The sequence below is a fragment of the Sinohyriopsis cumingii genome, chromosome 8 (assembly GCF_028554795.1).
Source record: "Sinohyriopsis cumingii isolate HCF-2022 chromosome 8, ASM2855479v2, whole genome shotgun sequence".
Lineage (NCBI taxonomy): Eukaryota > Metazoa > Mollusca > Bivalvia > Unionida > Unionidae > Sinohyriopsis > Sinohyriopsis cumingii.
In genome coordinates this window covers 6,427,308-6,453,259 of record NC_142968.1, presented here as the reverse complement: position 1 = coordinate 6,453,259, position 25,952 = coordinate 6,427,308, and the positions used below count along the sequence as shown (strand labels likewise).

General features: G+C 33.8%; 1 long non-coding RNA gene across 4 annotated transcripts; it reads right to left on the bottom strand.

Moving 5' to 3' along the window:
- Positions 1-1,253: 1,253 nt before the first annotated feature.
- Positions 1,254-24,210, bottom strand: LOC149792902 (uncharacterized). 4 transcript variants are annotated; one of them, XR_016422667.1, is made up of 5 exons: positions 24,097-24,210; positions 18,965-19,142; positions 8,234-8,273; positions 7,069-7,168; positions 1,254-5,103 (listed from the first exon to the last, which is right to left on the bottom strand). It is a non-coding gene; the product is annotated as an uncharacterized LOC149792902 (long non-coding RNA). The 4 variants fall into 4 exon arrangements; XR_016422666.1 differs by lacking the exon at positions 24,097-24,210 and adding an exon at positions 21,742-21,822; XR_016422668.1 differs by lacking the exon at positions 24,097-24,210 and adding an exon at positions 21,573-21,703 and having other exon boundaries at positions 7,065-7,168.
- Between the last annotated feature and the right edge of the window lie 1,742 nt (positions 24,211-25,952).

The following is a 25,952-nucleotide window of genomic DNA, read 5'->3' as shown; positions in this document are numbered from 1 at the left end:
GCATAGACAAGACCTATATACAGCATAGAGAAGACATATACAGCATAGACAAGACCTATATACAGCATAGAGAAGACCTATATACAGCATAGACAAGACCTATATACAGCATAGAGAAGACCTATATACAGCATAGACAAGACCTATATACAGCATAGAGAAGACCTATATGCAGCATGCATAAGATCTATATACAGTAAGTACAAGACATATATGCAGCATATACAAGACCTATATGCAACATATACAAGAACTGTATGCAACATATACAAGACCTATATGCAGCATAGACAAGACCTAAATACAGCATATACAAGACATATTCAGCATATACAAGACCTATATGCAACATATACAAGAACTATATGCAACATGTACAAGACCTATATGCAACATATACAAGACCTATATGCAACATATACAAGACCTATATACAGCATAGACAAGACCTAAATACAGCATATACAAGACATATGCAGCATATACAAGACATATGCAGCATAGACAAGACCTATATACAGCATAGACAAGGCTTTTTTCAGCATAGAGAAAACCTATATACAGCATAGACAAGACCAATGTACAGCATGTAAAAGACCCATATACAGTATTAAAAATTATATATATATTATGTACAAAACCTATAAATGGTATGTATGGTATGTACAAGATATATATATGGTGTGTACAAGACCTATATACAGTGTGTACAAGATCTATATATGATGTGTACAAGACCCATATACAGTGTGTACAAGATCTATTTATGATGTGTAAAAGACCCATATACAGTGTGTACAAGACCTATATACAGTGTGTACAAGATCTATATATGATGTGTACAAGACCCATATACAGTGTGTACCAGACCTATATACAGTGTGTACAAGATCTATATATGATGTGTACAAGACCCATATACAGTGTGTACCAGACCTATATACAGTGTGTACAAGATCTATATATGATGTGTACAAGACCCATATACACTGTGTACCAGACCTATACATGGTATGTACAAGATTTATATATGGTATGTACAAGATCTATATATGATGTGTACAAGATCTATATATGATGTGTACAAGATCTATATATGATGTGTACAAGACCCATATACAGTGTGTACCAGACCTATAGATGGTATGTACAAGACCCATATAAAATATGCACATGGTTCTGTTCAAGTTTTGTAAGTAGAGTATGTAATGAAAGATATAAACCAAATATAAATTTAAAATATCTCCAGAATGTACATTTTTGTGGTTTTATTTCCAAATGTATTCAAAATATTGTCAGTAGGATTATCTGAGACATGCAGGTAAAAACATCATCAATACAAAAGCAGAAATATTGGCACACAGTTATAATAGTGGTATAATAATTTATGTAGAAATATTCTAAATGTAAATCATACACATTCAACAATAACATATTTGCTATTTATCTGAAAAAATGCATCAGTTAACTACATATGGTGAAACATACAAATGCGAAACATGTCATAAAGTCTGGTAATCCCGAACCAAGGATTAAGTTCAATATGTTTTTAAAATTTCTTCTTTTTTATTTGGATTTTCATGTTTTCTCTCTCTGTTTAAAAAATAAACACACAAATATTAATATAATATATAGTTAATTACCAAATTTGAAGGGGCCCAGAGTGGCTGAGTGGTCTAAAGCACTCTCCGTTACGGATCACTGCCATCTCACCTTTGTCTGCATGGGTTCGAGTATCGGATTCGGCCAATGTGGGTACGTGAGAAAGTTTGCCAGTAGCTTCTCATGGGTTGGTGGTTCTTTCCAGGGTTTTCCCAGGTTCTTCCTCCACCATTAATACTGGCCGCCATGTATAGCCTATCCTGTGCTGAAAAAAGGCGTTAAACCCTACAACAACAACAACAACAACCAAATATGATACAGAAGTAACACAGTCTAGCTGATCTAACCTGAACCACAACTTCTGTTATTTAGTGGATCATAAACAATAGTACAATACACTCACCTCTGCTAATATAAGATTCTAGTTTATTTTTTGTTTGATATCAAGGTTTTATGGGTTCAATGCCATTTTTCAGTGCATGATGATGGCAGCCAGTATATTTGGTGGAAGAGGAACCAAGATGAAGAACCAACAACCCACAGGGAGATACTGGCAAGCTTATCAACCAACAACCCACAGGGAGATACTGGCAAGCTTATCAACCAGCAACCCACAAGGAGATACTGGCAAGCTTATCAACCAACAACCCACAAGGAGATACTGGCAAGCTTATCAACCAACAACCCACAGGGAGATACTGGCAAGCTTATTCACATATCCACACTGGCCAAGCAGATACATAAATCCACGCATGTTCATGATCAAATTTAGCTGCAGTAAAATCCATGATATGCCGACCAAATTTTGATTAACTAGTGACATCTTGATGGAGGTTCCCTGCCCAACAATATAAATGGAGCAATGTTACCTATCTCTGTCCACCCCATCCCATCAAGTCACATCCTGTATCATGCTAATTTTGCCCCACTTTAAAATTTTCAGTTTTCCAACATTTACTGAAGTTATGGCCCCTGTTTCACAAATAAATTTTCTATTGTTTACTAACCACATTACTTACTTATAAATTGAGTCCAGCTGCAAACTACACAGACCCAGATCTGCTGTTGTATAATGCACAATGAGGTCTGGTTCAATGTTGCTTGTTAAGAGTGATCAGTAGAATGGAAAAATAGACTCTGAACTGCTAGCTCATTGTGTGATGGGAGATCTGGGTCTATATGGTTTGTAGTAGGATGAGACTTTTATGCTGATATATATGGTATCTGAGGCCTTATGGTAACCATATACCATTTACTGCAATATCTGCCATTCTTTTAAACTTAGATGAAAAGATCAGGTTGTTGAATTTGATGGTGGCCATGATGGTTTTGCTGTTGTAAATAATTAATTACAATGATTTTCCTGCTACATATTGGGATGGACAAGAGTGAAACAAATTGTCTTGAATTTATTTTGAAATGAGGAGGTATTTTTCACAAGAGTGAGAATAAAGTCATACATCATTTTGAATTGTCAACAGGGTGAAGTGCATTGGACCATTTATAAAGCAGTGCACACTTTATGGCAGTCTCAGTATTTATCAACTTGTTGTTCACAAACACATCTTGACAGCAACACATATTTCCGGAAATAAATACAAGAATTAATATTCAGGTCAGGTCAGGTGTTTTTAGTTTCTTGTACAGTACATGAAAGCAATGCAGTGCAGTAATTTTTCTTAAATCAAAAGCAGCCTGCATTTAGTTAGCAACTCCTTGTTGATGTGGACTCAAAAATTCAGGTTGGATTTAAAGTTTTATTTTAACACAGTTGGCTTTCTTAGTTGTTTTTCATCAAGTGTTTTAGATGGGTTGTGCTTTGCTAGATTTGTGCCCTATTTGGGAAGTGGTACAAAAGTTAAATGTAATAGTTATAGGATTTGATAATTCATTATTTCCAACAGTGAATCTTTAACCCTGGTTTTGATTTTCTTATTGAGAAACAAATTTCATGGAAGAACCTTTTTCATGAAACTAATTAGATAGGCTGCACTTATGTGAAGGCAGCTTCCTGCTGATTTTGGAATGAAGTGATGGTAAAACAGGTCAAAATTCAAGGTTGCTGGACTTTGGTGTAAACTTTTATCTTTGCACAATAACTTATTTCGTGTCGAGCTTCTACGGTACACCCTTTCATAGTGGCAGATTCACATTCCACTGTAGAAGAAGTCTGCCCAATGACCAGGGCCAGCACCAGACTATCTGGCGCCCTAGGCAAGGTTAGATTCTGCCCCCCCCCCCCCCCCGGAAAATATCAATTTCAAAATTTATAAACAGCCTGGTGTTTCGGTCAGACTGAATCTACCCGATTATTTGTCTCTGTATGAAATAAACCAAGATAAAAAATGAACCTCAATAAAACAGAAATTTATTTATTTATTTTTCAAAACTGTTGTTGATTTGGAGAAATGCGCCCCCAGAAATCAGCGCCCTAGGCGGCTGCCTAGTTTGCCTATATGGTAGCGCCGGCCCTGCCAATGACACATGGTTTATATATGAAAATTATTGTTTCCTGCAGTATTTCCCCCACATTTTCCCCACATTTTCTTGCTACAAGATGTACTGCAGATCTAGATTGAGTTCGTTGTTAATTTGGGGGTCAAAGGTCAAATGGCTAAGATCCTTCAAAGTTAAAAATGGTGTTAAACTGACAGGGGTAACAGCTAATTTGGTTTTAAGATCAGTCACTATTTTGTTGGCGTTTAAAAGAAAATCAGTTATTGTTGAGGTAAAACTTAATCATGGTAGGTAACTAGTTTTGCCTTTGTTCCAGAGATTCATATGAAAATACAAAAGGATTTTCCCCTCTCTAACTAGGCAAGGGTAGTCATGTTCAAATCATGTTAAGTTCTTTTTTTTTGTTGTTTTTTGGGGTTTAATGCCATTTTTCAGCACAAGTTAGGCTATATAAGGTGGCTGGCATATTTGGTGGAGGAACAACACAGAATACCCCATGTCAGAAATACGGTACCAAAGGAAGTTACTGGCAAGTTTACTCACGTACCCACATTGCTTGATCCCAAGTCTTTAGCCCACATGGACAGAGGTGAGATGACAGAGAAAAATAAATGCAAGCACTTTAGACTACTTGGCCACCTGGGCCCCTCAAATCATGTGAAGTAATTGAACAGAATGTAAGTAAATTACTGAAGGTAACAGGAAAACTGAAAAAGATTCATTTTTGTACATTATAGAATTTGTTTTATCATGTTCTGTATGTTTGGTTAAGCACAACACTATTGTCAAACTCAGAGTGGTTTAGATAATTTCATATATACATATTATCACATATGAATTATAAATTATGCAAGCCACTTTGAAGATTTTATGTACAGATGACACATTTGATTCACATGATTTTGGCTGGTTGACTATAGTTTACGTTGTAGTTGACAGTCAGGCACCTCGTTTTCCTTCATTGGCACATAAGTGTAAATCACAGCTTGAAACATTTGAGACTCACATTGGTCTCAATTTCCAGAATCTAAATAACACACCCCTCTGGAAAAAAAGAAAAGTTGCATGGATTATTTGATAAATTAATTAATAAATTTCCTACTCATAACAAACTTTTATGGCTTTCGTCACCTTTACTGTGTAGACTAGAGTTATTTGGGTATCTTTACTTACATAAAAATAATAAAATTACACAATTTTAAATGTTTAGATTATTTTGTATTGAGTTTCTTTAAAATTTAAACTTGTATACATTAAAGTCTCATGAGGGATTTGTGCTACTAGTGTGTGTATGTGTGTGTGTGTTTGTGTGTGTGTGTGTGTGTGTGTGTGTGTGTGTGTGTTACGTTGGGCATGTCCTTGTGTTTACCAATGTATACTTGAAGTTGTACAATACATAATTTAAATGCATTTGGACACAATATGTGTAAGGTTTGTGAAAAATCAATTTATTTATATTTTGCTCATTTTAGTATTGACAAGCCATATCACTTTTGGTACAAAACTGACAATACCATTTCATTTTTATTTGTTTTGTCACATTTATTTTTAATCTCTCTCCTCTCTCTCTCTCTCTCTCTCTCACACACACACATTGCAATATACATATTTCCTTGTGATGATTTATTTTTGTCTTTTCACCATTTCAAGTCTTCCCTCATTTTTGTAATAAAAGCAATATTCAATGCCCACTGTCTCATTTTATCTTCTAAGTTAATCCATTTCACACATTTAATGAAAGTATTAAATTTACACACACACACACACACACACACACACTCTGTGCTATTGCTATATATATATATATATATATATATATATATATATATATATATATATATATATATATTCAACAACAGACTTGAGACAGCATACTTGGTAAAACTCCTCCATGGAGTATCAGCTAAAAACAACACAATCTAGCAGTGGTTTACCAAGACTTGGAACACGGGAATGATTTCAAGATAATGTTACCGTCACTCAGTAAGAAGTGCTAATATGTATTTTTAATATAGATACCATAAATCAACCAGTTCTGATGGATTAAGTCCAAATGTAAAACAAAATCAGTCTGCTGATTTTATAGCACTCTTGTGAGGATTGGAAGGTTTACCAAGACTTGGAACACTGGTACTGCTTTATAGTCGCCATTTTAGATCTGATGATTCACTCTGTGTCAGTGTTGTAGTCATATCCTCCAGCAATAGACCTAACCAGATTGGATGTTTCAAAGCCAAGCAGACTGCTGGATGTGAAGTTATGTCCAAATACAGTGGAAGTTTCTCACTGGCATAGACCTTAGCCAGCAATTTTGTAGTTGCTTCGTGGCAACGGAGATGTGGAGGAGGAATGTTGCTTAGTATTGGCAGCCATGGTAATGGAATGTAATGTTCCAGAGATTATGCGCATTGTTGTGTTGATCTAGATGTTAATTAATTTGGTATGGAACGATCAAACCCAGACAAAATTGCAATAATCAGCTGTCGAATAATGGGGCTAGTGCTGATCTCTTGAGCCTGAGTACTAGTAACCAAGTTAAGCCAGCCAGTTGCAGAGTAGGTTTTTTCGAGTCTTTTATAGTTGCCTGTTATAAATCTGCTGATTCCATATGTATCAGTGTTATAGTAAGCATATTATTGTATTTTTAATTTTGTAAAATATCTATCTATCTATCTATCTATCTATCTATCTATCTATATATATATATATATATATATATATATATATATATATCCACTACTGCTGATTTGTATATGTAAATATGTTTAGGTCTGATGCCAAATGCAGAACCTCCATAATTATGTTATACATTGATATACAAGTTCACATCACTTCGTTTTTCATATTTGAAATAAAATTAAAGTGTTGTTTTCACATAAAAGATGAATTTCTTAACCTTTCCCTAAGTATATTCAATAATTTTCACATCATTTTATTTTGTATAATATCATTGCAACACATCGTGAGAGAGAGAGAGAGAGAGAGAGAGAGAGGTTATCACTTACGCACATAGCACTTTTGGTAACAGCACACCCCTATGCCTACACAGCATAGACATCCAGCAACTGAGCACACTGTCGCTGTTGCCACAAGGGCAATATATCCCATTCTGAAATAAAGATATGGGTTAATAGGTAATCATATTGTCGTACATTTGGAAGCACATCTAACACTGAAATGGCTGGTAGAGCTGGCTCTGTGGTCATGCAACATTTCATTCTGAGTTTGAGATTCAACCAATCAACTTTGTTTTGATAATAAATGTCTATCACAGACCAATCATCTTTACTGTAATATCATGTTTTGATAATAAATGTCTATCACAAACCAATCAACTTTACTGTAATATCATGTTTTGATAATAAATGTCTATCACAAACCAATCAGCTTTACTGTAACATCATGTTTTGATAATAAATGTCTATCACAAACCAATCAACTTTACTGTAACATCATGTTTTGATAATAAATGTCTATAACAAACCAATCAACTTTACTGTAACATCATGTTTTGATAATAAATGTCTATAACAAACCAATCAACTTTACTGTAACATCATGTTTTGATAATAAATGTCTATCACAAACCAATCAACTTTACTGTAACATCACGTTTTGATAGTAAATGTCTATCACAAACCAACCAACTTTACTGTAACATCATGTTTTGATAATAAATGTCTATAACAAACTCAAACATTTTATGACATCAGTGCATCTTTTTTCCATTCACTTTGCATAATTCATTATGCATTTTTAAAAATGCATTGAATTTGAATCTTAAAAATGACGATTTTTTAAACAACTTTTTCAAATACTTAAGTTTCAGTGTTTTTCAGCCTGCAGGATATGGAATTTACTGGACAGTTTAAGATGTAAAAGTTTGCTTGATACTTCACTCTCCTCTTTCATTTTTCATGGGATGGGGAGGTCAAGGACACTTACGGTTATTAAACATTTAAAAATGTGCAACTGTAATTGTGAACTGTATAGAATTTAATATCTTACTAACTGTTGGTAGAATCATACAGATTAGACATTGTTTGTTCTGAAAGTAGACGAAACTTTAACAAATGCAGATTTTGTCACCTAATGGACCTACAACACACACCTTATATTTTATCTAGAGAATCTAAAATGCTGTACTCAGAATTTAGATATAAAGCATACTCACTGTTCATTATTTGAACTGCTTGCTTGGGTCTCTTGAGAATCTGGAAATCATAAATAGCCTATTGATATGAGTCAAATTAAGCCACTTCATGCTGACATGGAAGGAGGTGATCAGTGGGTTATCACTTTTGTAAAGGTTTGCTGTGTTGAAAGATTGGGAAGGAGGATAACCATAATTAATTTTCACCAACTGCCATTAGACTGGAAACAATAAGCTGCTTAAGCACCGTATAGTGTATTTTATTTGTTGATTCCTGTTATCTGTTCAGCAAAAACATCATTTACTCCAGCCATGCAATATAAAGATATTTGAAAACCTCAATTTTGAAGAAAGAAAAAAGACTTTTTGGAAATGGGGCCTTAGACTTTTATGTGATAACCTGTTGTCCACATCACCGTCTCCATTTCAGTGCTATTTCTGCAGATTTATTTTTACACGATGTTTCTACCATTTCTTGACCGTTCCAGTGGCCTATTGGTTAGAGCATCTGCCTCTGATGTGGAAGGTTGTGGGTTTGATCCCCGGCTGAGTCATACCAAAGACTTATAAAAATGGTACGAACAGCTGCCTCACTTGGCACTCAGCATTAAGAGGTTAGCGTTAGGACTGGTCGGCCTGGTGTCAGGATAATGTGACTGGGTGGGACATCATGCTATATGTCTGCGGCATGATGCCCCAGTACTAGACATCACTATAAACTGCCACACTGCAGACATCATAGTGATATGGGTGAAAAAATTGTTAAAGCTACGTTAAAAATCCAAATCACACACACACATATACACACACACTTTGAAATTTTGCAAAATACAGTTGGTGCTATATCCAGTCATGGCATATTTGAGATCAAAGATGCCAAATGGTGGCAGTATTGGACCATTTCCTTAATGGCTTGCTTATGTTGATAATTTTAGTATTCACCAAAGAACTCCTTGTAACATTTAGTTGCTCTCAAAGAAAATTATTTTTCTTGTACATCACATGGTCACCATTTCAGTCAGTTGCTTTTATAATTACTGGTCCTTGAAAATTAAGGAGAACAAGTCTCCAAGAGAGTGAATTTCAAGTTGCAAGTCTTAGAGTATAACATGGAAAACAATTTTAATACGTAAGCAACAATGATACATTGAAAGATCATTTAAGATGCAGGACATAGCATATGAGAAAATCAAACTTAAAATCTGTATCAATACTACTGTACAATACTACTGTACAATACTACTGTACAATACTACTGTACAAATGAGACATGCGAATATATCTTCAGTTAATGCCACTAAAACACTTGTGTGTTCATTAGTGCTTTCAAGACTGGACTATTGTAACTCAATTCTGTTTGGTTCATCTCAATATCTACTCCAGAAACTTCAAAAAGTTCAAAACACAGCTGCTCGGATAATACTTAGAGTACCACGATCAGAGCACACCTCCCCGCTGCTCTGTACCCTACACTGGCTATCCATTCGATCCAGAATCAAACAAAAACTTTGTTCTCTGTGCTACGTTTCACTGATGGACTCTAGTCCAACATACCTATCCGACCTCACCCATGTGTACACACCAGCAATATACTTACGCTCCTCTTCTGACAATCGTATACTCATTATTCCAACTATGAAAACAAAGTCATATGGACAGCGTTCTTTTGCATACCAGGGCCCAGCAACGTGGAATGAATTGCCCACTGAACTTAGACACAAAGACACAGTGATCCCATTCAAGAGTGCTCTCAAAACTCACTTATTTCGACTGCAAGAACAAACTTAAAGGTCTAATAATGTTTCCTACCTTAAATATTCTCAGCATATTTTGTATGTTTTCTAATTTCATGGTGTTTGTTTTTGTAATCATACCATTATATATGTTTTTTTTTTATCTTATAGGTGTTGTCTAATGTTGTAAAGCGCTTAGAACTTCTAAAGATTAGGCGCTATACAAAGTCCTCATTATTATTATTATTATTATTAATGCTATAATTTCACACATTATAATTAATGCATTAGATGGACTACGATCACTTTAAACAAGCTATGGACTTAAAACTGCTAAACACAGAAGACAATCATAACTAATGGCGCAACACAAGGAGAGAAATGGCCAAGGTGGAGATATGTTTTGGTTTGTTGGGAAAAATATGATGAAAGTTACAAAAAATGAGTACAAAATCTGTAGTACATTATATGCATATAAATCGCCAATTTATATTTTTTGTAGTAGCCCAGGAAAAGAGGAGTTTTAACAAATTATAAGACGAAACAACTGTTATGCACAAATAGTAATACTACTATTACTACTACTACTACAACTACTACTACTACTAATAATAATTAAGACTTGCAAGGTACATTACATGAAACAGCGATGTAATACCAAAGTTAAAACCATGACATCATTTTGACTTCAGTGTTACTTAAAGTACTTTAGATTAGTGATAGATTGCACTAAGAAAAACAGTGACGTAGTTCTACATAACACAGCAATGTTGTGGTACGTATAATACAGTGATGCAAAAGAATGTAAAGGAAATACTTCAATTCAATTTGAAATATTTCTAATTAAGTAAAGAAAAATTCAAAACAAAGACTCTGATGCTTGATGCACCAATACCAGGCAAATAAACCAATCGAAACCACTATAAATATTTAAAAATGTAGAAGAACGAAGGAGAGATATAATTTCAGTGAGGACAAATTAGATATTAATTATTAGATATTTTGGAGAAATTTCAACAATTATGTATTCTATATAGGGATCAATCAACATTTTTTATCATTTTTCAAATTTAATTGAATCATATTTGAAGAAGATCATGAAGCAATTTTGTTCTATTAAAGTTCATTTAAATCTTACAATTTGATGTATGAAAGGACCCATTCAAGAAAGTGTACAGTTCAGTATAAAAGATTTTACCACAGAAAAATGTTTCTAAATATATTGAACAAATGTTGGATTGATATAATCAGTGCACGTTTATTCCACAATTTATATACCAAAGTTGGAAAAGAAATAAAAATACTACATGGATATTTAATATTGTACATAGATATCAACCATTCACAAGAAGATTGTACACGGATTTCTCTGAATGGATTAAGAACCAAAGTCATGTATTACTATGTGAAAATAAAGATTGAATATAAAGAGAGCATTTTTATTTTAGTTTGTGGAACATGTGTTAAATACAGTAAATCACTATGTGTAATGACCATCAGAATACAACTTGATACAAGCATTCCTCTGTTTGATTTATGTCTCGTACAAATAGACAACACTTGGGAAATTGAAAAAAAAAATAATTTGATAAACCTACATATGCCTATAAAATTGATTAATTAACTTACGTTATACCTATTGGAGCAAAAGAAATAAAAAGACAAAGACATGTTGACAAGTAAATTATCTTTCAATATGGTGATCCTAAAAATAAGAGAAAGTTGGATTTAATAAAGAAACACAAAAAATAAAACAACATAAAAAACAAGCAAAATTGATATTATCACAAATAAATAGTTATGACAGAGATACATGTCCATATTAATGCATAATTTGTCTCCATAAGCCAGAACACTGATACGGATTATAACCGACGCTGCATATTATATATAGCTCCGTAGATGTAATACCTCAAGGGTTGTAAAATTTAAAAACAAATAACACTAATTAAACCTTCCATATCTTATTTATAGTAATTTTAAAATAATCATGCAAGAGGCAACAAGTACGTATTGTATTTTGTACCTTAGGCACAGTCTTGAAAATAAAATGACCAACCTATATAAGCCGATAACTAAAGATAAACATACTGTATTAAAGTATTTTGCGATGGTTTGGTCTTTGTTTTGTTTTGGTTGCGATTTACTTTTTGTTCGTTTGTATTATTTTTGCATCTGCTGTGTTCGTTGATTATTAAAATGTACTCATCGCAGTTGATTTGATTGTCACTTATTGCTATGCTTGGCATTTCCTTCGTTGTGGATAACCTACTGTTGACAGGTGTTACTATTTAATCGTGTATTAAATTTGTGTTGCTGATCAACATTTTGTCGAAAGCTTTAGCCAGAAATCCGGTTATTGTTGCAACAAAACCCACTTAAATCCACGTGTACAAATACACCTGTAGCTAGCTATTCCTTGCAACAGCCAATCTGTCCTTACTGGATTTCCGACCTTGATATGATGGAAAAGTAAAACCCTTGCAGATCATATTAAATCGTGTTAAATCTATACGTTTTAATTAGGATTAAAACATTCTCCAGTCTACGGTAGTATGCTTTTGGATAACGCTTTTCTTATTTGGGTGTAAATGTAAAACATGCAAATAGATAAAACTTTGCTGTGTTAAACTGCCAATGATAAACAAAGCTCGTCATGGACCTACCAAGTTAACTGATCCTGCTAAATTGTCATCGCACTGTGCGCAGTATCAATCAACAGAGTATATTGATAAAAATGTTGAATAATTTGGTATGAAAAATTGAGCTTCAGTGTCGTCAAGTTTTATTTTGTTAGTACTTGCTCAACGCTTGGGCAAGCTTATGTAGAAAACTGAGTTCCCTAACAAGAGTAAAGTGTTGTACTTATTAACTATTATTTATATTCATGTCTATTGTAACACCTGGCATATGATTTTGTCTAATTTGTATAATTTTTATTCATTACTGTAATGTCTGAAAGAATATCTTTATTTTGTTTCACCTACGTGACTTGAATCTGTTAAAAGCATACTTTTACATATGATCTATTATAGATGTTTACGTATGTGTTTACAATTAATGATAATATATAAATATGACTTAAATGGCGCTTATGGCTTAATTTCGCAGTAGCTGACGGGGTTTCAACGTTTCTTGAATAAATATGTAACTTCCCATTGGTTGGGCTAGGTCACAAGAATAGGCCAAGTCGATGCAAAATGATTTGTGTATTCTGTCACTGGGGTCTATTGCGAAATACAGCAGCAATATATGGTGAATATAAGGAGAGAATTGAGCTATCAGTTTCATTTCGGTTTTAGAAGCATTCACAGTTTTAGTGTTCCTGTTGTAAGTCTGCAGACGAGTTTAATGTTGTACTTAGATCTTATTTCTAGAAGAAAAACATTTGTTTTGATTGTTCAGTGAAAACAGAAAGTGCTCATTATTTGGACTATAATATTATTCTTGAACTGTTATATATTATTCGAAGGAATTCTTGACAACGCCATCTTGACAACGTCACTGTTCTAGGAGGATCAGTACATTTCCGGTTTTGAAATTATTAAGGAACTTTTCGTTCATTTAGGATTGGCATAAACTTTATAGGGATTATTTCGGATTCACATTTATATATTATTAAATAATCATGGTTGGATATTTATCGATCTGTAAATTTTACTTCATCACCAAAAAGTAAATAAAGTCCGAAGTTTAAATGTTAACTTTGTGAGTGATTACGTAACATTTACACATCGATAAATACCCAAAACAATCATGTAATCCTTATAATTCCAATTTACTTCCCTTCTGTCATCAGATCAGCAGATTTCATCAACAAAACATTCACTTTTATGCAGATCGAAGTTTTATTTCATTAGCCTCTTAACTGCGACAGAATACAAAGCCCGATCTTCGCTACCTAAGAGTGGTCGATACTGTATACATTAATATAGAGTAGAGTGTCATAGTTGGTTATGCCAGTATATTTTGTTATAATCATTATTTTAATATTTGTTTTTAAAAAAATGGCGCTATTTAAACCAGACTATTCCTTTTTTCCTAGACGTACACTCGCGTATAGGAAGTGTTATACCATTCGTTGTTGTTACTTCCTAGGCATTTCGAGGTTTCCAAAGCAAAATCATGTCTTCTTTTAGTGAGATCCTTTGCTGAACATATCACCCTGACCTATAACAACAGCTGCTGGAAAATGTTGTCGAGGCGAAAGCAATCGTTTCCCTAGATTGGCTTCTAAAGCCTGCCATATGCTTTCTTCGGCAAAAGGGTTGAATGTAAAGTACAAGAAGGTCTATGCAATTAACTTCTAATGGTCGATTTTAATCTGGGCTTTGTAAATTTTGATTGGAAATCACAGGAATAGGTGGGTGGAGGTTTTTGTTATTAGAGTGTAAGGCGTTGATATAGATAAACCTTCACATCGAATGACCTTAAAACATGGAACCAAAAGTAGTGCGAAAAATTTATTGATGTGCAAAATTTCAAAATGTGTACATCCAATCAAAAACGTAGAAAACGCTGCCAATTCATTAAAAATGGTATCATAATAATGTGAGTTCCTCTCACATTTTCATTTATCACTTTGATAATTAAATTGTTTGTTAAGTTTTACAAAACTTGTTGTTTTTGCTTTTCGTCTATTATTTAGTTTGTGACCATAGATTCGTTACGTAACTTATTAGTTATTTCGTTTAATATCTTTTTTTAAGCTCGGAAATTAACGCGAAACTTGTTTATCTTGTGCAAATACATGGAACCTATATATACTGTTGTTTTCAGAATTACATTCTCTTGTAAGTGTTTGTTGATTCCTCTCCTTAATTTTTTCGCACACACCGATCAATACCACTTTTTTGCATTCATAAACGTTTTGTATTGTTACGACTCTGGTCATAAACTATCTAACAGAAAGAAGCAAAACCAACCAGTTTTGTAAAATTTTACAAATAATTTAATTATCAAGATTATAAGATGTAAATATAAGAGAAACTTATAGTATTATGAAGTAAACCCCAAATAATCCCACATGGTTTTGTTAGAATAGAAAAGAATCGAATATTCCGAATGAATTTCAGATCCTAGAATGCACTTATTACAATGGCATGCCCATAACTCCTTTGAATAAATCCCAATAGTCACAGAATAATTTTCTCATCCAATGAGCACTGTGTAATTCCAGTGAATAACCCGAACAAACGTCTCCTCTCAACTTATCTGGATACTACATTAAACACATATGCGGACCGATTTTAATATATTAAACGGAAATTCGAAATAAAATTGAATCCAAAATAGTAATGAACCCAAAATAAGAATGAACATGAGTGCTCAGTTCTCTCCTTATATACACATGCACGAGTCTATATGGACTATTTTTCGCAATACACGCCACGTGACAAATCATACTACTCAATCTAATATTTACAGTACCTGTTTCTGTGACCTTACCAATCCAATGGGAATAACTTAATTCTTGTAAGATCATACCTGACCCTACCAGCCAATGACACATTACCTGAAACCTGTCAAAAAGGTTTATTAATAGAACTGGAGTTATAGATCCTATACAATCTACAATCACTGTAATAGTTTAAAACAATCTATACCCATGAAAAAAATAGCTTTTTATATCTTTTTAAGTATATTCATTACACATGATATAGATACAATCATATACCAAGTGTAATATATATATATATATATATATATATATATATATATATATATATATATATATATATATATATATATATATATATATATAAAACACCATAACAGTATTTCGTTTTTGTATGTTAACTATCATCTTTGCCTCATGCATTTATAATGCTTTAAAACTGAGTTTGTGACGGCGCTATTTATTTATGTAGCCTAATTTCATTTGCAACTAGAAGTCAAATGAATCTTTTACGAAAACTCTATGTGCTAAATCTTTATATCTATATGCTATGCGATGTATCCGAATTTTATTTCATCCATGTAGTCTAATAATTTCCCAACCTCTCCACTGTTTTTGTTGATATGCGGTAATTCTTTGTAAATGAACATTTTATAGAGGTTTTAGAATTGTACGCGGTAAATATTTTATCGTGGCAAAATGCATAGATTATAAAATAAATGCATTATTCATTTTATAGAAATTTTAGACAACTTAGTTTTCTCAAGAGTGTATCAACATTTTATTTATTATCGTTATCTTGGTGAAAATATCCTAGACCTGCATGCAGTCTTTAACGGCGAATTTATGTTTTATATTTTTTTTAAATACTGTTGAAATCAAGTTTATTTATATAAAAAATATTATCTAGTTTCCTTTCTTCATTAGTGTCATTTTTCATTGTCAGGATATTGTGTAGACTATAGTCGCTTCTCACATTTTATGGTGTACTATTCTATTGTTCTGTGATGATGTTGTTTTTACCGTTCTTTTTAAAACCTTGATTTATAATGAACACAAATCCTCACCTATACGTTATTTATCTCGTCCCAGCTTATATGAGCAGATTATTTTCCGCTTTCATCACATTCCAAAAGCTCATTGTCGTTCTGAACCTCAATGATTCTTGATGCAGACATTCGTGTCCATCGTTTATTGTAATGGCATCATGTTTTCCGATGATTTCCCAATATTAAAGCATTCACAATATTATTTCTATTTGACTAGTACATTTTATTTCATCCCTTTTGTTTTAAAGACTCATTTACATTTTTGTATATGTAATCTTTGTTTGTCGTATAGAGTTGACCTATATTTTGTTGTAGATGTCCTCAGTACTCTCTCTCTCTCTCTCGTCACGTCTTCCAGTTTGTAATCAATTACTTCACCTAATAGTATTTTTCTGATTTTAAATATCTTCATAATAAAGTTAGGAAAGTGACGTTCTTTAAATATTGCTTTTTCGTTTGAAATTCTTCATGTTTAACCGATTTTAAATTTGAATTTTCCCAGTGCATCAGTTGTCAAGCAACTAAAAAGACTAATGCGCGCTTTTTTGCCTGTTTTTCTTCCATGTTTACTTCAGCCGAGTTCATGACAATTGTTTTGTTATTAGTTTGTTTATCATCCAATTATATTTGCACAAACAAAACCCCGAAAAACCCCAAACCTTTAACCCATTGTCTGATTTCAGTCTGAGTGACATTCTTGCATATCCTATTACTTTAGGTTCTGTTAAACCTTTCCCTTAAAGGTAGTTCAGGACTTGTAAAAAAAATTAAATCCGAATAAAACAGAACATCCAAATATTCTGTTTTATCTTACATCATACAATATCTTTTGTTAGAGATTTACGCCTACAATATTTTTATGCGCAGATGAAATGGGAGGATGACGCCTTTCAAATAAATCATTAACTTTCCTGACATACAACTGTTCCCTAATAAAGCTGTCTCTGTTAATCATTTCGTTTTTCTAAACGAAATTTACATATCATCTATCTTCTCAGTTTATACTTTATCAGCACACGCGAATTTTTAAAACAAAACAATTCATTGTCAAAATGTATTGTTATTATTGTCCTTTTGTGCTTTTTGTATAGTTCAATGTCAACAATGTCTGCTTTGAGCTGGTCGCTCACGTGACATATATAAAACCCTTAGAAAGGAATTGTTCTCTCACCTTTTTGCCTAATATGTAAATTTATTGTTCAACAAACCTTCCTTTTAAATCCTTATATTTGTTTTAATTTATATACCAGGTAATATTTAGGATTTCATGCACCATACTATGTTAATTTTAATTGTTCACTTTCTAATTTAGGGAATTAAATTAAGTCTGAATTTTACAAAACTTGGCGGTTTTCACTCTTTTCTGCTACCTTGTTGAATACAATAGTGTTGTAACAACAGAAAACACTATATGCTTAAAAAATGGTTGTTGGCTTTTGTCTGCCAACTTTCTCTTCATCAGTTTGCAACTTTATTTTCAGTCCTTTCAAACATATGAATGATGCTAGAGTTATTCAAATTTTTCTATTCCTATGACTGATTCTAAAGAAACCATCTAATATGCTGAGTCACCAAGTTTTGTTATAAATCGAACTTAGTTCTCCAATAATTCTCTCCCTGGTCGTATAAAGTCATTGTGGATTAACCTTTAAAAATTTATGAGATCTTCGAGTTGTACTGTTAATTTAGCAGAATACAAATTTGTGCATTTGCCGATGTCAACTGTTCTTTTTTCCTTCCTCATCCTGTAAGGTTTAAACCATTTTGCTAATATGTCTGTTTCTGCTAATTTCAATTGATATCATCCTATGCGTCATTTCTTAAACACTGGACTATATATCTTTCAAAATTGATATGGAATCAACACTCGTGAACGTTAATATGAAAATTAACACAACATTTTAATTTCGATTCATTTGATTTCAATTTATTTAACCAATTTATTTTAAAACGATCACTCTTTATTAATGAAAATTAATATGATCACACTTTTATGCCATCCCAAAATTTAAACAAATACGTATTATAGCTGTATCCTGACAATGTTTCTTTGATGTTACACTCGTTAAATATTCAAATCACCTATAATATATATATATATATATATATATATATATATATATATATATATATATATATATATATATATATATATATATAAATGTAAATTTCTTGTCATTATTTATAGTGTGTTAAAATTGCATAAAATCTTCTGTCTTTATTATTGTTTTTGTATTCTCACTGGTATGGAACTCATTATTTGTGAAGCAGCATCAAGGAGATTGACTAGTCAAGTAATTTTAGAATAGAGTACATGCAGATAGAACTGGAATTTAAATTTCTCGAAATTTCTCAATGAATTTATTTATTGTACATAAGAAAGAAAAGGGCCGCAACCACCTCATCCTAAAACTTACCGTAAAAAAGAAAATGATAGGTCTCTTACAATGTATTCCAGGCGCTGACTAGTAGTGAAAGCTGTTATTACGCTAAAAATACGACCAATTCGTTTCGTTATGATAAAGGATGAAAGCAATGGACAATACTGTTCTCTTCATTTAACAATACTTACCGGAGATGCTGATTTGGTAGCAGACGAGAAGGACGAAAACGTATGTCAGTCGTGAGTGCTGTTTGTTGCTGCCCATTCCTGTTTCCATCACTTACAACTAGACTTCTCTTGTACAATATACATGAAACGTCCATTACCATGAAACTCTAATAACAGTTACACGAGACATGGTGGTTCCCTGTGAAAACAACGACGTTTTGCTATTATATCGGGTCTTCAGCAAAAGAAAGCGAGTGAAAAGTAACAAAAAGTCATTCGTTCAAACGAAGTTTGCTTTCTAACTGTGTGCTCTATTTCCGTGAAGATTGCTCTGGAAACCCAAGAGGAAAGTTCGCAATTTTAGGGAATTTGTTAGATCACGGTCCCATATGGCAGGACTATTTTATAAGATCGACTTGTCAATAAGTAACTAATACGTATGTTAGTTACATGTTGATAGTGTGGATACGTGTACCAGACTAGTTGATTATTAACAAGATATAAAAGAGCATCGATTAATCAGCTCAAAACAAGATTTAATCAAGCTAATTGCAATCGTGTGTACTCTTTTAACATGGATGCAGCTACACATTGTCTTCCCTGAAGAATTATCCAGCACATTTTAAACGTACGCTGTTTTACAACTACGAACAGTAACTGACACAGTCAAAAGTTTAGCATTATTAAGATGCAGTTTCATTTAACCCTCATGCGTCGTTGTCTAGTTTTAACCAGTGATGCTGCTGACTGTCAAGATAGGTTGTGTCAGCCGTCTTGTAGTGTCTGTGGGTAAAACGTACCCCAAATTGCCTCAGATGGATATAACCTTTGATGCGGGCCGCTTTAAACAATTTTTCTTGTGTAAGTATACATTCCCGGGGTGGACATTTTTAGTGCGCTGGTATAGACATTATGCATGCGAATCCAAATACGTTGGTGCAGTACAAACCTATGATAATAAAACATTTATAACTGAAATTCCTTTGATGTTAATATTAATATTGTTTCCAGCAAAATTAAGCTTGTGCGGAAAACGTTCCAGCGTCATCCTCCCATTTCATCTGCTCATAAAAATATTGTAGGCGTAAATCTCTAATAAAAGATATTGTTATGATGTAAGATAAAACAGCATATTTGGATGTTCTGTTTTATTCGGATTTAATTTTTTTACAAGTCCAATAAGCATGGGCTATGTTCTGCTCAGTTTTTAAAAATCTTTTCTTGAAGAATCTTACTTTCTCCGCTCAATGTGTGACAATATTTGCGAAATTATTTAGCTCCAACTGTAAGATGTCACTGCAATAAGTACTTAGATTAGTGACTGTTCATACAATGCTGGAGATCGTTCAACCAACCTCTTCAAATAAGTACCGACAACGATAATACCTGAGCAAACAGATCGCTGACGACAACCAGTACGTCAGTGTGTACATGAATAAACATTTTTTTTTTTTATTTTTGTCTTGAAACAAATGGTTCTTGTCGCCAATATTTTATACGAGTAGTCTCCGTTGTATTGATTTTGGTTAATAATGTCATCAGAAGATGTTAATCAGAACAATACCTCCATTCAAATAAAGGCTAATTACCCTACATCGAAGGTATTTATTAATAGCATGAATCGGGGCTTAGAAACTATCAATTTGTCTGATCGAATTAGCAACATTTTTTGGGGCACAATTCGTGTGTGTGTGTGTGTGTGTGTTGGTAGAGAAATTTGTAGTTTATCTTTGCGTTCAAAATAAAAAAAATTACCAACAAATTACCTCTCAGCCACTCCCTTCGGTCTGCTTGCTATTACAAACTAACATAAGTAACTTATTGTCACCGATGTATATTTAGTTTAGACACCCCCTGCTATGTTCAGTTGAAAAAACATGTATAGCATTAAGTTAATACTGATAGAATCTGATATAGGAATGTTATTAGATTTTTTTTTGCATGCTACAAGAAAGAATACGAGAGAGAGAGAGAGAGAGAGAATCATTCTTTGTATCAATTTGATGAAATTTAATTAGTGCTAATTTGAAGTACAGTCAGATTTAGGGAAATCTCCCTCTCTCTCTCTCTCTCTCCCTATACGATTGTTTGTGCCTGTCTATATGTGTGTCTGTCTTAAAGCAGAAAGGTTGAACTTTTTGTACTTGATGATACAAATGGTAAACTTAAGTAAGTTATATAATACATACATCTAATATCTGACATCCTACCAAGCTGTCTTGTCCAATTACCCGTATGTTTTAGCTAGACCACCCCAACCCCCCCATTCTGTCACTCTTCTTAATCATGATACAACGTAACAGTTTTGCACATCTACAACATAGGCAAATTTTACCTCCTCAAATTTACTTACACAATGCCTCGAATAGTGCGCTACATTTTTACTACTGTATAACCGGACACAAACATGGACAAACAGGTTCATACAAGCGCCCCTTTTTCTACGAGGGAGTACGGAAATAACGTATAAATCCATTGCAGCGTTGACACTTAGTATTGGTAACGAGGCTATTGTTAAACAAATAACTGATAATGCGAATGAACTAATCTATGTGTCTGTCTGTCTGTCTCTCACACACACACAAAACACATATATGTAACAGTAACATAACACATTTTCCAACTTTACCTTCGTACTAGACAATTACTGAATCTGCCCTTCCTGTATCCTATTTCCAGGTAAACAACAAGAGGGCTCCTAAGTCAGTGGTTGTTCAAGATTATATTTTAATGACTAGACTGGTAGAGACACAATACACCCACAAAAAAAAAAAAAAAAAATGGGGCCCGTCACATACCTGTATTTGAAAAACTGTTCTGCGACATTGTATTGCCCACGAATCTTATCTCTGACATACAATTTAACATTCCTGTCCTAGCACGCCCTTGTTCATTTCCAGAAATGGGGTATATACATTACCGGAGAACTCGAAAAACTGTTAGTTAGCCAAAGTCGTAATGAATCAAAAGTCATATGTGGTTGTGTGATGGGTTTAAGGGTTGGTGGTCAGAAATAAAGTTTGCCGTTATAGTTTGCTGTTATAATAATAATGATAATAATACCCGTCGTAACCATGCCGATTATTTATTTTATCATTTTCATTTTTCCATAATTTGTTCACACATTTTGTGAGCTATACAAAATCCTACACAAAATGTTGTTATTGTTTAAGGTAGCCGATTAACACTGAGAAAACAGGACACACACACACACACACACACACACACACGTGAGAGAGACAGACAGACAGACGGGAAATCAGTGTTCGAAAAATGCTTCGTAACATATCTTTAATATCTTTACAAGGTAATTATGTCCCCAATAAATCTCACTTTAAGTAAACAGAAGGATCTGTATTTGTTTGCATTTTAAAGTCAATTTGAAAATGTAGGAAATAATTTTACACGAGAGTATTTTCTTGTCTAAGGTTCAACAGCTCCTTGCATTCTAACCTTGCAATAGAATATCGTTTAAGAGTCTAATATGTTCTAGTCTCTCGGGCATTATTAATCTCGACGATTACATTTTATGTACTTGGTCTAACTCTACCAAAATAAAGAGATAAATGAGCAAACATAATTTTAAAAAAAATAATTTTGGTAGTGTTTTCATTTCCAATATTACTTCTATTCGTCTTCACGTATTTTGATATGGTGCTATAAAAAAGAGGACAAATAAATTAAAAAGAAAAACAACGAACGGCAGAACGTCCCCGATATTAATTTATCAAAATGATCGAAAACGGAATTGTAGTGTTATGATTCAGATGATATTACAATGACAATGACGATGACAAATTCTTTATTACACTCAGGTTATTATAGGCAAAATTTCAGGTAAAATATTAGTATCTCACTTTGCATCCGCTTACATCAGTCATGGACGAAATATTTTGTCCCACAGTAATCGCAATTTAACTCAAATTAACAGCATTGTTACATTATTACAGTCATGGAATAAGATCATGTTTAAAATTAATTACATATATATTGTTATATTTAGGAAGACACGTTATACATTACTAGATATGGAATGCAAATTAATCTCTGATGAACTTATTACTTTACAAGGATAAACCTATGGTACTTTCCCTTAAGAAAGGAAAGTGTAATAAACACATGGAGTAAATGTGATTTGAAATTAACGAAATTTTGACCACATAGTATACAGATCCAGGGGCATTCAATAAAACATACAGACGAAGAATGGACAAACAATATTACTTGACTTATTTTGCATAAAAAACCACAACGAGAAAAATAGGATGGTAAACGACGTGCATACGTCAAGTCGATCTGATGCGAATAATCCATGCCTGACGTTAAAGTTGATCTGATGCGAATAATCCATGCCTGACGTCAAGTCGATCTGATGAGAATAATCCATGCCTGACGCTGTCATAATACTAGAGCAGAGGCAGGCAGCTACTCGCCAGGTCTTCAGATTGTATGGTTCAAACGCGTCATTAAGATTGCTACATGAAGAACAGCTAAATTAAGAACACATTTGTGATCCCATAAAAAACTGACATATTACAGCGCTGCATTTTACTATGCAATACTGAACGTTTCTTTTACATACGTAACTGGTGTCAACCCTAGCGTTACTGACCCATCAACGTGCCAGAGACATTCAATACTGGAACCATTTGGACTTTAGATATAGATACCGAGGTTTCGGAACGATTTTTCTCAGGTGGTGTCGGAAGAAGTCTAGCCAGCGGAATGACAATATGACTAATCGGTCCGGTGGCCTAGTGATTATAGCGTCCGCCTCGGATGCTGGAAGTCGCGGGTTCAATCCCCGGCCAAGTCAAAACAAAGACATAAAAACGGTACTAACGGCTACTCGCTAGACGCTCAGCATTAAGAGGTTCGTGTTAGGACTGGTCGGCCTGGTGTCAGAATAATGTGACTGGGTGAGGCATGACGCTACATGTCTGCGGCATGATGCCCCAGTGCTAGACATCACTGTAAACTGTCACACAGCAGACATCGTAACGATATGACTGAAAAAATGGTAAAATCTGCATTAAAAATCCAAATCACACACACACACGGACTGACATCGACAAATAAATTCAAAGTTTCCAAAAACTTTGGGGCGTCAGCTAAGACCGCCATTACTATACACGGGCTCAGAAAGAAATTACCTGGCACTCGTTACCTGGACCAGTGAGTTGCAAGAGATACCCGTCCCTGTCCAAGTTTTAATCGATACAGTACGCTTCTCCACTACACTGCTTAAGGCTTTCTTAAAGAACCACAGGTACCTGACGCAAGCTTGATAATGGGTAAACAACAATCATGAAAATATTGTTATAATGCATGGCTCCTTAAATAAACAGAATAATAAGATATAAGGTTTATAACTCGAGAAATTGCAGTTGCACGTATAGCCCGTGATTGTTTTGACGTATTCGTGTTTACAGTGAAGATTTTCAGTAGTTTAGGTGTCATATAATATTTGTTTTCGCTGAGTTAGATATTGGAGATGTTAAGAGACATTGTCAAAAGTTTATAATTTCGTCTGGTAAAACATTATTAGGTTTGCCCCATATTACCAGTATTTTCAAGACTGTGGCTTAATCAATTCACTGTCACGCCTATGTAAAGGCGTATATATTTATGAAAGTATGCAATTATTTTTCCACATAAAAATGACGTCTGCGTTAAAGGGTGTTTCTGTAAATGCGAACACCATTGATAAATCGAGGGATTGCATTTACCCATTTTATTATTAACTGTTTAAAAAGGAACAAGTCGTTTTCTTTGCAATATGTTCATGAGTCACAACGAGTAGCCATATTAGGCATACTATATTTATAACTGACGACCGCCAAAAGCTAAGCGATGTTGAATTTCAGCGCTTGTTACGGGTACAAAATGCACTCAGCTTTATTCTAGAGATGCAGTTTTGCATCTGTTCAGTCCAGTCACAAGGTCGTAGTCAGGTTTTACTCGATTGATTTGACTGTAAGAAGAAAACGTTCTGTCAATGACCTCGACGTTTGGACACAATATGCGGATTTAAACTAGTCTCAATCTGAGAAAACCATGTCTTGCTTATTAGATTCAGGAGATCAATACCTAAGACTTTTAGTTCCCAGAATAGATGTAATTTTTGTTTGTACCTTAAGTTCAAACCACGACAAAGTTTGGTCAGACATGTTTTTATATAACAGAAATTATTTTGCAAAACTAACTTTCGTTGAGCCATGATGGCCATGACCTCAGAATCCCTGTTTTCTCCTTTCAGTCAAAGCAACCTTGACCTTTGACATTTGACCCAAAATAGACAGGCTTTTCTTTGAAAAGCGTTTAAGTCGTTCACAAAATCGGTAAAATCAAAAGTTTCTGTCCGGAATTCAATATGGCTGCCATTAAATAAATGGAATGGTATTTGCATGATTTCCTCTAAAACACAGCTTGACAGTTTTTACCCAAATAAGTATACTGAGTCGTAAGCATGTCATTTCAATGATGTGAATCAGCTATTCAACTACGGTGATCATAAAACGAGATCAGTGACTGAGGTACTTTTGGCTTAATGTGTGGGTTTCAATAACGGTATTATCATATGAGAAATAAACAATAGGAACCATTCTAGAATTCAGTCATGTGGAAAACGCTAGCAACTTTTCAAAAGACAAAGATCTCATTCAAGCCAGGCATATACGTTTGTCATTGAAATGACATGCTTACCGTTTGGTGCACTCAAAATGCTACACTGAAAAGCCGAGCAAGATGATCTCTTATTATGACAGCATCGCTCCCCCATTCCAACTTTTAAATCGATTATATACATTCATGACCGCTGTATTTAAATACGGAACAGGTGATACAATCTTAATGGGTATTTGGGATTTACATGACGTATGCTATAAAATGGCGATTACACCAGTTAGTGAAATGTAATGTAAATAACCGATTAAACTTGAGATCTCCGACAGATTATTAGCAATAGTTGCCATAAAATTTAATTAGATTGCCTTTATAGCGGATTAGT